The sequence below is a fragment of the Eriocheir sinensis genome, chromosome 33 (genome assembly GCF_024679095.1).
Source record: "Eriocheir sinensis breed Jianghai 21 chromosome 33, ASM2467909v1, whole genome shotgun sequence".
Taxonomy (NCBI): domain Eukaryota; kingdom Metazoa; phylum Arthropoda; class Malacostraca; order Decapoda; family Varunidae; genus Eriocheir; species Eriocheir sinensis.
This window is the reverse complement of record NC_066541.1, coordinates 10,693,636-10,703,472: the sequence shown is the minus strand read 5'-3', so window position 1 is coordinate 10,703,472 and position 9,837 is coordinate 10,693,636. Positions and strand designations below refer to the sequence as shown.

The 9,837-nt window shown below is 49.1% G+C and overlaps 1 protein-coding gene across 1 annotated transcript in view; it reads left to right on the top strand.

The window, feature by feature from the left end:
• Positions 1-2,085: 2,085 nt before the first annotated feature.
• Positions 2,086-9,837, top strand: part of LOC127006844 (uncharacterized) — a 10,093-nt gene continuing 2,341 nt past the window's right edge. Inside the window, exons 1-2 of the mRNA XM_050877199.1 lie at positions 2,086-8,883; positions 8,995-9,837. The exon at positions 8,995-9,837 is cut by the window's right edge and continues 1,860 nt beyond it. The gene's annotated coding sequence lies outside the window, so the exon portion shown is untranslated. The remainder of the gene's footprint in view (positions 8,884-8,994) is intronic.

The window sequence follows — 9,837 nt, the reverse complement described above, 5'->3', positions numbered from 1 at the left end:
GTAGTTGTAGTTGTAGGGGAAAGAGCATTTGATTCATGGTAATAGGTGAAATGAGTGGTTGGTAGGGGAGTCTTTGTTAGATTAGGAGTAACAGATAGATGGTAGGAAACTATTCGTGGTAGTAGTGGTAGTTGTAGTTGTAGGGGAAAGAGCAGTATGTTCATGGTAATAGGTGAAGTAGTTGTATCCTGTTGTCATAGTAGTGGAGAGGGCATTAGGTTCAGTGTTAGGGTCAGTGGTGTTACGTGCCCAGTGGCTGAGGGCGACGTGTATGGCCCATCGCTATCAGGTTAGTATCAGGCGAGGTAACCCGACACCCTTCACCGCGGCCTCTTAGTGAAGGCCTCTTACCTCCTCTCCTACCCTTGTTCCTCCTTCCTTAACCTCCTCCTCTTCTCTTTCCTCTCTTTCCCTCCACTTCTTCTCCTCCCCCGTTTTCTTTAACCTTTCTCTTCTCTTTTCTTTCTTTCCCTCCACTTCTCTTGCCCCGTTTTCCTTAACCTCCTCCTCCTCTTCTCTTTTCTTTCTTCCCCTCCACTTCTCCTCTTGCTCCGTTTTACTTAACCTTCCTCTTCTCTTTTCTTTTCTTTCTTCCCCTCCACTTCTCCTCTTGCCCCGTTTTCCTTATTCTCCCTCTTCTCTTTTCTTTCTTCCCCTCCACTTCTCCTCTTGCTCCGTTTTACTTAACCTTCCTCTTCTCTTCTCTTTTCTTTCTTGCCCTCCACTTCTCCTTGTTCCGCTTTTCTTAACCTCCTCCCATTCTCCTTTCCTCCCTTAACGTCCTCTCCTTCTCTTCTTTCTTCCTTGTTCTCCTCCTCCTCCTCCTCCTCCCTCTCTCCTGCTTCGCTTCTTTTTGTCTCTCGTCTTTCTCTTCCCTACCTAATTTTTTTTCTTTTCCTCAACTCGCTTTCATTTTTCAGTGCACTTCTCTCTTCTTTCCTGCTCTTCTCTTTTTCTCCTTCCTCCTTTTTATCCTTATCTCAACTCCTCTTTAGTTCTTGCTCCTTTTCCTCTCCGTTCCCTCATCTCGTTTTCACATTTTCTTCCATCTCTTCTTTACCTCCTCTCCTCATGCGCAATTTCTCCTCCCTTCTTTTATTCCTCCTCCTCTTGTCCTTCGTCCATTTCAACCTCTCCGCCTTTCCACTGCTTCCTTCTTCCACATCAGCTCCAACTTTTGCATCTTCATTTCCTCCTCCTCCTCCTCCTCCTTCTGCTCTTACATTTCACTTTCAACCGTCTTCCTCCTCTCCCACTCCTCCTCCTCGCCCTCTTATCTCTTTCAACCCTCATCCCTCCCCCCTCTTAAATAACTCCTCCTCCCTTTCCTCTTACATTCCTCCTCATCCATCTCTCCTCCTCCTCCTTCTACCTCCGTTATCTTATCTCCCTGGGTCGTGTCTGCACTAATTTTATTACGCCCTGTCTTCGTGGGACGCTATCAGCTGTCCGACGTGGTTCCCCTCCCGTCCTTCCACGCTTATCCATGCTGAGTGACGCGGGCCATACTCTTAAATATTTCGGCGCCCGGGCTCACGCATTTGACAGAGGGCCAGTTCGACAGTTCAACACATTTATTTAACCAGGTAGCAGCGACGGGCCAAATTTGTGGCTTTACCGCGTACTACCAGCGACAGGCCAAATTTTTGACATGATATAAACCCCCAAAAATAGATGATGCATAAACTGATCACAAATGCGTTGATATATAAATGCTTTGCGTAAGTGACGATTTTTTCTTATTTTTGTCAATTTGAGCCTTTAAGAATCCAGATCCGGGTTATTAATGTTAATCTGGGGTAGGTAAAGTTAACTAAGAAAATAGAAATGTCCTATGTTTGCTTTAGTGTTTGTGTGTGAATTTGTGAGTTTGTGATTGTTTGTGTATTCGATAAACAAACTCTAATCGATATACATGGACAATCACAAACTCACAAACTCACACACAAACACTAAAGCAAGCACACACATTAGCCATTTCTATTCTGTATTTAACCTCTTGGATGCGGATTTCCTATAAGACGACATTCCCAAGCTACAGGAATGGATCAAAAGGAGGCTGCTACAATTCAATGAAGAAAAATGTAAAGTCCTGCACCTTGGGAGGGAATATCCAGCACACCAATACCACATGGGAAACACTACACTACCCACCACAGAGGCAGAGAAAGGCTTGGGAGTGTATGTTGTCAGGCTACCAATGAAAGCCAAATCCGTGCCAATCGCAGCGGACGGGTTAAGGCCCTATACCCAGGAGTAACACAAGCGCCCAAACCAAACCATACCTTCCAGACTGATCCGTTGTTTCTACTCAATACCAGATACTGATAAAGAGATTTCCTTTGTAGTTTCCTAAAATTTCCTCTTCCTTTTTATATCAACGCTAAACACTGGGGCTACGAGGCTTTGTTACTTCCTCCATGCTTTCAAGAGGGGAGTATATGAGGAACGATTCTGACCCTGTTTTTAGATTCTTTCAACCATTTACTATTAGCAGGAGCAGCGCCAGCGGGATTTTTTGCTTCCTCCTTTTCAGTATACCCTTGACCTGCCTCCTTTCATGTAAGAAGAGACGAGGAAGGCTAAAGCGAGGTAGGAGGCTGAGGAGGGGAAATGAGGCTGGTGAGGTGAGGTTAATTAGGTCAGACTGAGGTGTAAAGATGAGGAGGTAAGAAGTGAAGGGAAATAGATGGAGGAAAATGAGGGTTAAAGTTATATTAGGCTGAGGTGCAAGAGTGAAGAAGCTTTTAGTGTGTGTGTGTGTGTGTGTGTGTGTGTGTGTGTGTGTGTGTGTGTGTGTGTGTGTGTGTGTGTGTGTGTGTGTGTGTGTGTGTGTGTGTGTGAGCCAGAAAAGGGAATAAGAAACTAGGGGAAGAATGAGTGAGGGCCTTGTTGAATCCGTGAGGAAGGTGGATGAGGAAGAAGGAACATGAATGAGAGAGGAAAGAAGTGAGGTAGGTACAGGTGAGTTGAGGTGAGTAGGTTGGCAAGGGAGTGGGAAAATAAGGCAAGAATGAATGAGGGGACTTTAAATGAGAGACGAAGGTGTGGAGGAAGAAATATGAATGAGAAAGTGGATAGATAGGGAAAAAAAAGTGAGAATGAAGGGCTTTTAGAATGAGGAGGGAAGGTGAGGAAAGGAAATAAGAAAGTTAAGAATGAGAGGCTTTTGAGAGAGAAAGATCAGGAGGGGGGAAAATGAATGAGAGTGAGTAGGTAGGAAAAATAAGTGAGAAAGTGAAGTAAAAATGAGAGGCTTTTTAATTAAACGAAAATGAGGAGGGAAAAAAAGATGAATGAGAAAGGTGAGTGAAGAGATAAAAAAAAAAAAGAGGGTGAGAATGAGGGACTTTCAGAATGAGAAACAAAGGTGAGGAAAGAGTAAGGTGAGTGAGGCAGGTGGGTGACTTAGAAGTGAGGCAGGGTGAGGTGTGTCGGGGAAGGAGCCGTGAAAAATGCTGCAGGAAGGTTATGTTTCACGCGGGGCCGTAAAATACATCTCACGGAACAAGGATGAAAAAAAGAAAGAAAAAAAAAAGCTAAAGAAAAATTACAGCGTGTCTTGCCGGGGTGTGAAAATGGCTCCTCTCGTCTGTTGCTGTTGGTTCTGTTGTTTATTTTTGTGTCGTTTATTTACTGTTATTTCCAGACGTGTTTTCTTTGTTTTCGTCATTGTTTATTATCCCTTTCCGGCAAACACCACTAGACCAAGTAAATCATATAGCTAATTCTCTTTCTGCTTGCCGTTTTTTGTTCATGCTTTCCCTGTTTCCTTCGTTACATTATTTCCTCCCCTCATTGCCTCCTTCTCTTCCCCGGCAAACACCACTAGACAAAGTAATTCATATCATCTTCAGTCTGTTCCTCATATTTGCTGCTTTCCGTCTTTAATCCATTCTTTCCTTGTTTCCTTTCCTACCGTCTTTCTTTCCCCTCATTGCCTCCTCCTTTTCCTCGGCAAACTTCACGCGAGCAAGTAATTCATATCAGCTCCACTCGGGCGGCGGCGACGAGGGCTAAAATTTGCTGTCCCGTCCAGATCGATGCGTCTGGGCACAGGGAGGCGTGGCCGAGGGAGAGCGGGAGGGAGGGAGAAGGGAGAGCGAGGGGAGAGAGCAGAGGGGGCGGCAGCAGCTTCCCCTTAATACTCCTACTACTACTACGAGTTTTATTACTACAACAGCATCCATGAGGGGTTGCCTTGTTCCCTGCCCCCCTGCCCCCACCTGGCGTACCTGCCCCCTCACCTTAGGCGGCTGTCGAAGGGTAGAATTTGGGTTAGTGAGGGACGGCGGCGCTCCAGGACAGAGGAGTGGGAGGAGCAGATGAGTCTCTGTTGCCCGCTGCCTCCTCATCCCTCACGATTCCCGGTTGCATTTACTCATCACCGCTGCATCTGAACCCCGTGTCCCACCCCCACATGGCTCGTAGTGTTCTTTGACTACCTGGAATAGTGCCTGACGGGTCCTGGGTCCTCGGGTTTGCGGGTAAATTCCTACTCGGCAACTGCTTCCTTCTGAGCCACCACCAGCCGCTGCCGCCCCGCTCCCAGCCAGCCCTCGCAGTCCCAGGCCAAGTTGTCCCCTCAGTCTGCTCTTGCTCGTTTCCGTGTGAGTGTCGCGTCGCGCCCTCCGTGCCTCGCTCAGTGCCCCGACAGAGAGGCTGCGTGGCCCGGGAGTAGCGCCTCGTCATCCTCGCTGTGATCCCCGACGCCCTGAGAGAGGAAGTGTTGCCAGCGTTGACATCCAAGTTCACGGTTCCTCTTCGTCCCAGGCGGAGAGTTAAAGAGCTTCCACAGCAATTAGACGAGGCAAAGTTGTCCTCGCGCCTACAGAGTCCTTGTCCGAGGCTCCAAGTGGCAGGGCGGCGAAGCAAGCGTGTCCCCCTCGGCCACGCCACCATGTAGGGCCTCTCCCTCATCTCCCTTCTCTCCCTCATTCCCCCTCCCAGCCCCTCCCTCATGTGGCATAGCCCCCAAACCCCCGCTGAGGTGCTCGACTGCTTCTTCTCCCTGCTGATGCTGTTGCTGATCCTACTGACACTGCTGCTGGTGCCTGTGTTCATGAGGGGACTGTAGTGGGCGTGGAGGGTGACCCATCTCCTCCTTGAACCCCCTGGAGGGATGTGGAGGAGGAGCATCGAGTCCCAGGTGTTAATTAGAGGCTTATAGGACACCTTAGGACGTCTTGGCACCTTGTAGACATAGAGATACATGAAGGATTGACCAGAAAGGACGCCCTAATCTCCTCCTTGAAGAGATACGTGAAGTGGGGGTTAAGTTTGCTGAGGTTCAAGTGCGACTCCAAGACCACCTGTCAGAAGGGGCGGCAGCGTCGTCGTCGGGGATACAGTTACTAATTCATGATCGTGTTTATTCGCCCGACGCCCGACGCCTCCCACACGCGCCTGCCTCAAGGACGGACGGACGGCATCATGGAGGGCCTGTCTCGCTCCTCACCGCCCCGCTGCCCCGCCCACCCCCACCACCCCCTCCCCCGCCCCTAGTCACTTTACCTGCCCCACCTCTCCTCTCCTCTCCTCCTCCCCTGAAACATGCACGACGCGTCTCCAAAGTCCGCGAAACACCACCAATTTGACACGAGTGATTCTGCAGGGATTGATAGAGACTCCCCATCATCACCGCCACCACCGCCGTCACCACCACCGTCACCACCACCTCCACCGCCTGCATCACCACCACCGATCTGACACCGACGTCCTGAGTGGTAAACCGAGAGACTAACATCACCACCACCACCACCAGAGACACGTTCATCACCACCACCAGGGACACTCCTCCAGTTGATAAAAGACGCACCACCACTAGTAACACCCACCACCACCACAGCTTCAGTATTCCAGGCACAGGATTGGCTCGCATGGTCCTGGAGATACACACACAGCCGCGCCAAGACACAACGCTCTCTGCATACCGAAGCGCCTGTCCTTAAAGACGTGAACATCGATACAGTCAGCGCCGCGAGTCCCAAAAAGGAGCGAGGCGAAGAGGCGGCAAAAAACACGAGTCGCGCAAAAAGTGCTGGACGTTAATCATTCTTTAAAGACGCGAGGTAAAAAAAAAGAAAGAGGAAGAATTGTCCCGGGGTGGAAAAAGGGTACAGACGAAAAGGTTTTGAATCTGATCCGCAAACAAAGACCCGGAAATAAAAAGTGTTGGACATAGATCATTCTTAAACGACGCGAAGTGAAAATAGAAAGAGATACGGACTTTAAGGTTTGAATCTGAACTGCAAAGACTGAAAGATAGAAAAGTAAACGTTATTCAATCTTAACTTTCTCACCTTAAACGGCGTAAGGTAAAAAAAAGAAAGGGAAGTGTCTTAAGGAGGTACAGACTTAAAGGTTAGAATCTGAACAGGAAACAAAGACCCCAAAATAAGAAAAGTATTACTCATTGATCATTCTTAAAACAACGTGGTCAAAAAAAAAAAAAGTGTCCTCGGGTAAATAAAGCTGAACAGTATTACCAAACCTAACAAAAACAAAACAAAAAAGTGCTCCACATAAATCATTTAAAAAACACGGTTCGCAAAAGCAATTAACCGCAGCACAGCAGTAAACAAAGGTGAAGACTAGCAAGGTAACCCAATCTGAATAAAACAACAACAGCAGCAACAACAAAAAACAAAGCACTGTAAAATAACGCAGCAAAAAAACAAGCAATTTCCATTTCCCAAACAAGGTAAAGTTGGACAACAAACGAAGGAAGCGTCTGTTTGTCTCTGTGTGTGTCTGTTTGTCTGTTTGCTTCTCCATGACCCGCGAGCAAACAGGAGCACACGCCAGGTAGGACGAAATAGTGAAGTCCTGCGTGCCTCCCTCTGTAACCTGTAACCTGTTATCTAGGCGGCCACACACGACACAAAGGAAATCTGTTTTGTGTTTGTTTGTGTCTCTCCCTCACAAACACGGCCCAGCACAAACGCGTTATCCTCGGCCCAACATAAACATCAAGGCAGATAAAATAGTGCGATCCTCTGAGCCTGAGAAAAAACAAATACAAAAAGAGTGTGTTTGTGTGTTTCTCTGCTCACAAACACGGCCAAACACAAGCAAGAAGGGATCAGAGTGTAATCCTCGGCCCAACACACACCTGGAAAAAAAAAAACATAAAAAAGTGTGTGTGTGTGTATATTTATCTCTCTCTCCCCCACAAACACAGCCCAAGCACAAGCAAGGAGGGCTCAAAGTGTTATCCTCGGCCCAAAACACAAAGATAAAACGAATCCTATAAGCTTGAATAACATAAAGCATCTGTGTGTTTGTTTGTCTATCTCGATTTCCCTCAAGCCCAAGCAAGGGGAGCTCAAAGCGTTATCCGCGGCCCAAAACCCAAAGATAAAACGAATCCTATAAGCTTGAATCAACTTTAAGCATCTGTGTCTCTGTCTGTCTCGTCCTCCCTCACAAGCCCAAGCAAGGAGGGCTCAAAACGCTATCCTCGACCCAACACACAAGCAAGGAGGGCTCAATGCGTTATCCGCGGCCCAAAAAACAAGCATAAAACGAATCCTATAAGCTTGAATAAACGTAAAGCATATGTGTCTCTGTTTGTTTGTCTCGCTCTCCCTCACAAGCACATGCAAAAAGGAACAAAACGCTATCCTCGGCCCAACACACAAGCATAAAACGAGATGAAACGCTGATCCTCCGAGGCTGAAAGAAGCAAGCATTCGTTGGGCTGTTTATCTCCCGCAGCGAACCGTTCCCCAACAGAAGAACGTCGGAAGAAAAACAGTGATCCTACGAGCCTAAAGGAAGCTTCCGTTGATCTGTTGACTTCTTGGACCGAACCGTTCCCTAACAGAAGAACGGCGGAAGAAAAACGGTTATCCTACGAGCCTATAAAGAATCCTCCATTGTCCCGTTTATTCCTCTCACCGAACCAACAGAACAGAAGCACATCGGGACAAAGCAGTAATCCTCCTCCTCCTCCTCCTCCTCCTCCCCGCCATTCCCTGATCCCTTATGCACGCCCCACAGCCGGCTCGCGCGCCCCAGTTGTGCATAAAAGCTGTTCCATTTGCCTCCAGCGGTAAATTTTTAGACCTTGTGGAGGCGAGCGAGGGGACGCGATTCGGGCCCCTCCAGGCAGCGGCGGCGGCGGCGGCGAGGGAAAATTACCAAGGCCCGGGTTAAGCGAGGGGAGAGGAAACCAAGGAAAAGTAAAGACATGGACGAGAATTAAAAGCAGTTGTTGTTGATGAGGAAATTGGTCTGAAAACTTGAGGTTAAAAGGACGTAAACTAACCGTGACGAGAAAGCTGCTGGTGCCCTGTGTGGTGTTAAGGAGTGGCGATTAAGGGAGACTAGCAAAGAAGGAAGGAACGTGCAAGCAAAAAAGACGAACATAAAAAAAGGGAGAAGATAAAAAAAAAAGGGTTCAGGAGACCGTAAATCAACTTGTGTGTGGTTTCAAGAAGTAGCGATTAACAGACCAGCAAAAAAAGTAAGGAAAGTGCAAGCTAACATAAAAAAAGGAAGAAGAAAAAAAGGGTGAAAAAGAACGTGAATCTGCCAATAGGACGAAGCAGCTGCAAGTCGTGGCATCAAAAGACGACGAGTGGAAAAGCTCAGCAAAGAGGGAAGGAAAGAGGGAAGTAAACAGTGGAAGTAAAGAGGAAGAGGAAGAGGAAGAGGGAGATGCGTCACCCCCATGGCAACGAGACTTCCCCTACTTCCTCCTCCCCTCGCCTCCCCGCCATCGCGCTGAGGGGACGGGCCGAGGGACGCAGCACCTAACTGATAATTCATTGGGGGGACGCTGATGAGTGGATCTTCTGAATTACGACTCAGAGGAACCAGTCGCCGGCTAAAAGGGTTCCAGAGGCGCCGCGGATCCCAAACTGACGGCGAGGGAAGGTTATGAAGTATTCCCAGCCATTCCTCTTCGTCATTGTTGAAAGAGGATCCGTTCGCAAGCTAAAAAGAGTTCCTGGGGCTTCGTGGGTTTTAAACTGACGGCGAGGGAAGGTTATGAAGTATTCCCATCCATTCCTCTTCATCATTCCTGGAAGCGTCGTTCGGGAGCTGCACTTCTCGAGCCTCCCGGTCTTGTTTCCCTTCGCTTCACCGGCCGAGGAAACCCAGTAAGTAGCTGCTTGATCTACAGTGGCGCCGCGTGCAGGAGTGAAGCCCCAGACGGCCCTGCCCGCCCCGCCTCTTCGCCTCCCTCGTAAACAAACTAACCGTGGAAACTTGAGAGGGAATGGTAATGAGCAGATCTGAAGGGCGCTGAGGCTGTGCCGGTCCCTGAGGAGCTGCGAGGCGACGACGAAACGGAGAAAACAACGAAAACAGCGACAGCATCGACAGCGGTGGCTCGTGGCGGCTTCTTGAGTGAGGGACGTCCACTTCCGGCTCGCTTCGCCGTCTGGAATTCCCTTTATTAAGTCTCTGAGCCAGGCCCTTGATCCACCAGGCACCGATGGGTCGCCTGACAAGGGATTAATCCTCGCTTGGTGGACAGACTCGGTGAGACGTCGAGGTCCAAAGGCAACGAGATATCCGACGCACGATCCGAGAACCTGAAGGCTGTCGTGAGGTCTTGAAGGATTAATCACCAGCCACGACGACGACCTGAAGGCTGTCTTGCCGGGCGTCCTGGAGTGATTCCCGCCAACCACGACGCAGCGGAATAGACTTGTGGAGGGAAACGCCAATACTCATTCCTGTGTCTTTGTCCGCGCGTCTCCGGCCCGGAAAACAGGTCCCCGGGCGCGGCAAACCCTCGCGCGCCCGCTGTTCCCGTCACCCAGTCCTCGTCGGCCTTGTGTTCGGGGCAGCCCATCGCCTTGTATGGGATGAACGCGCTGA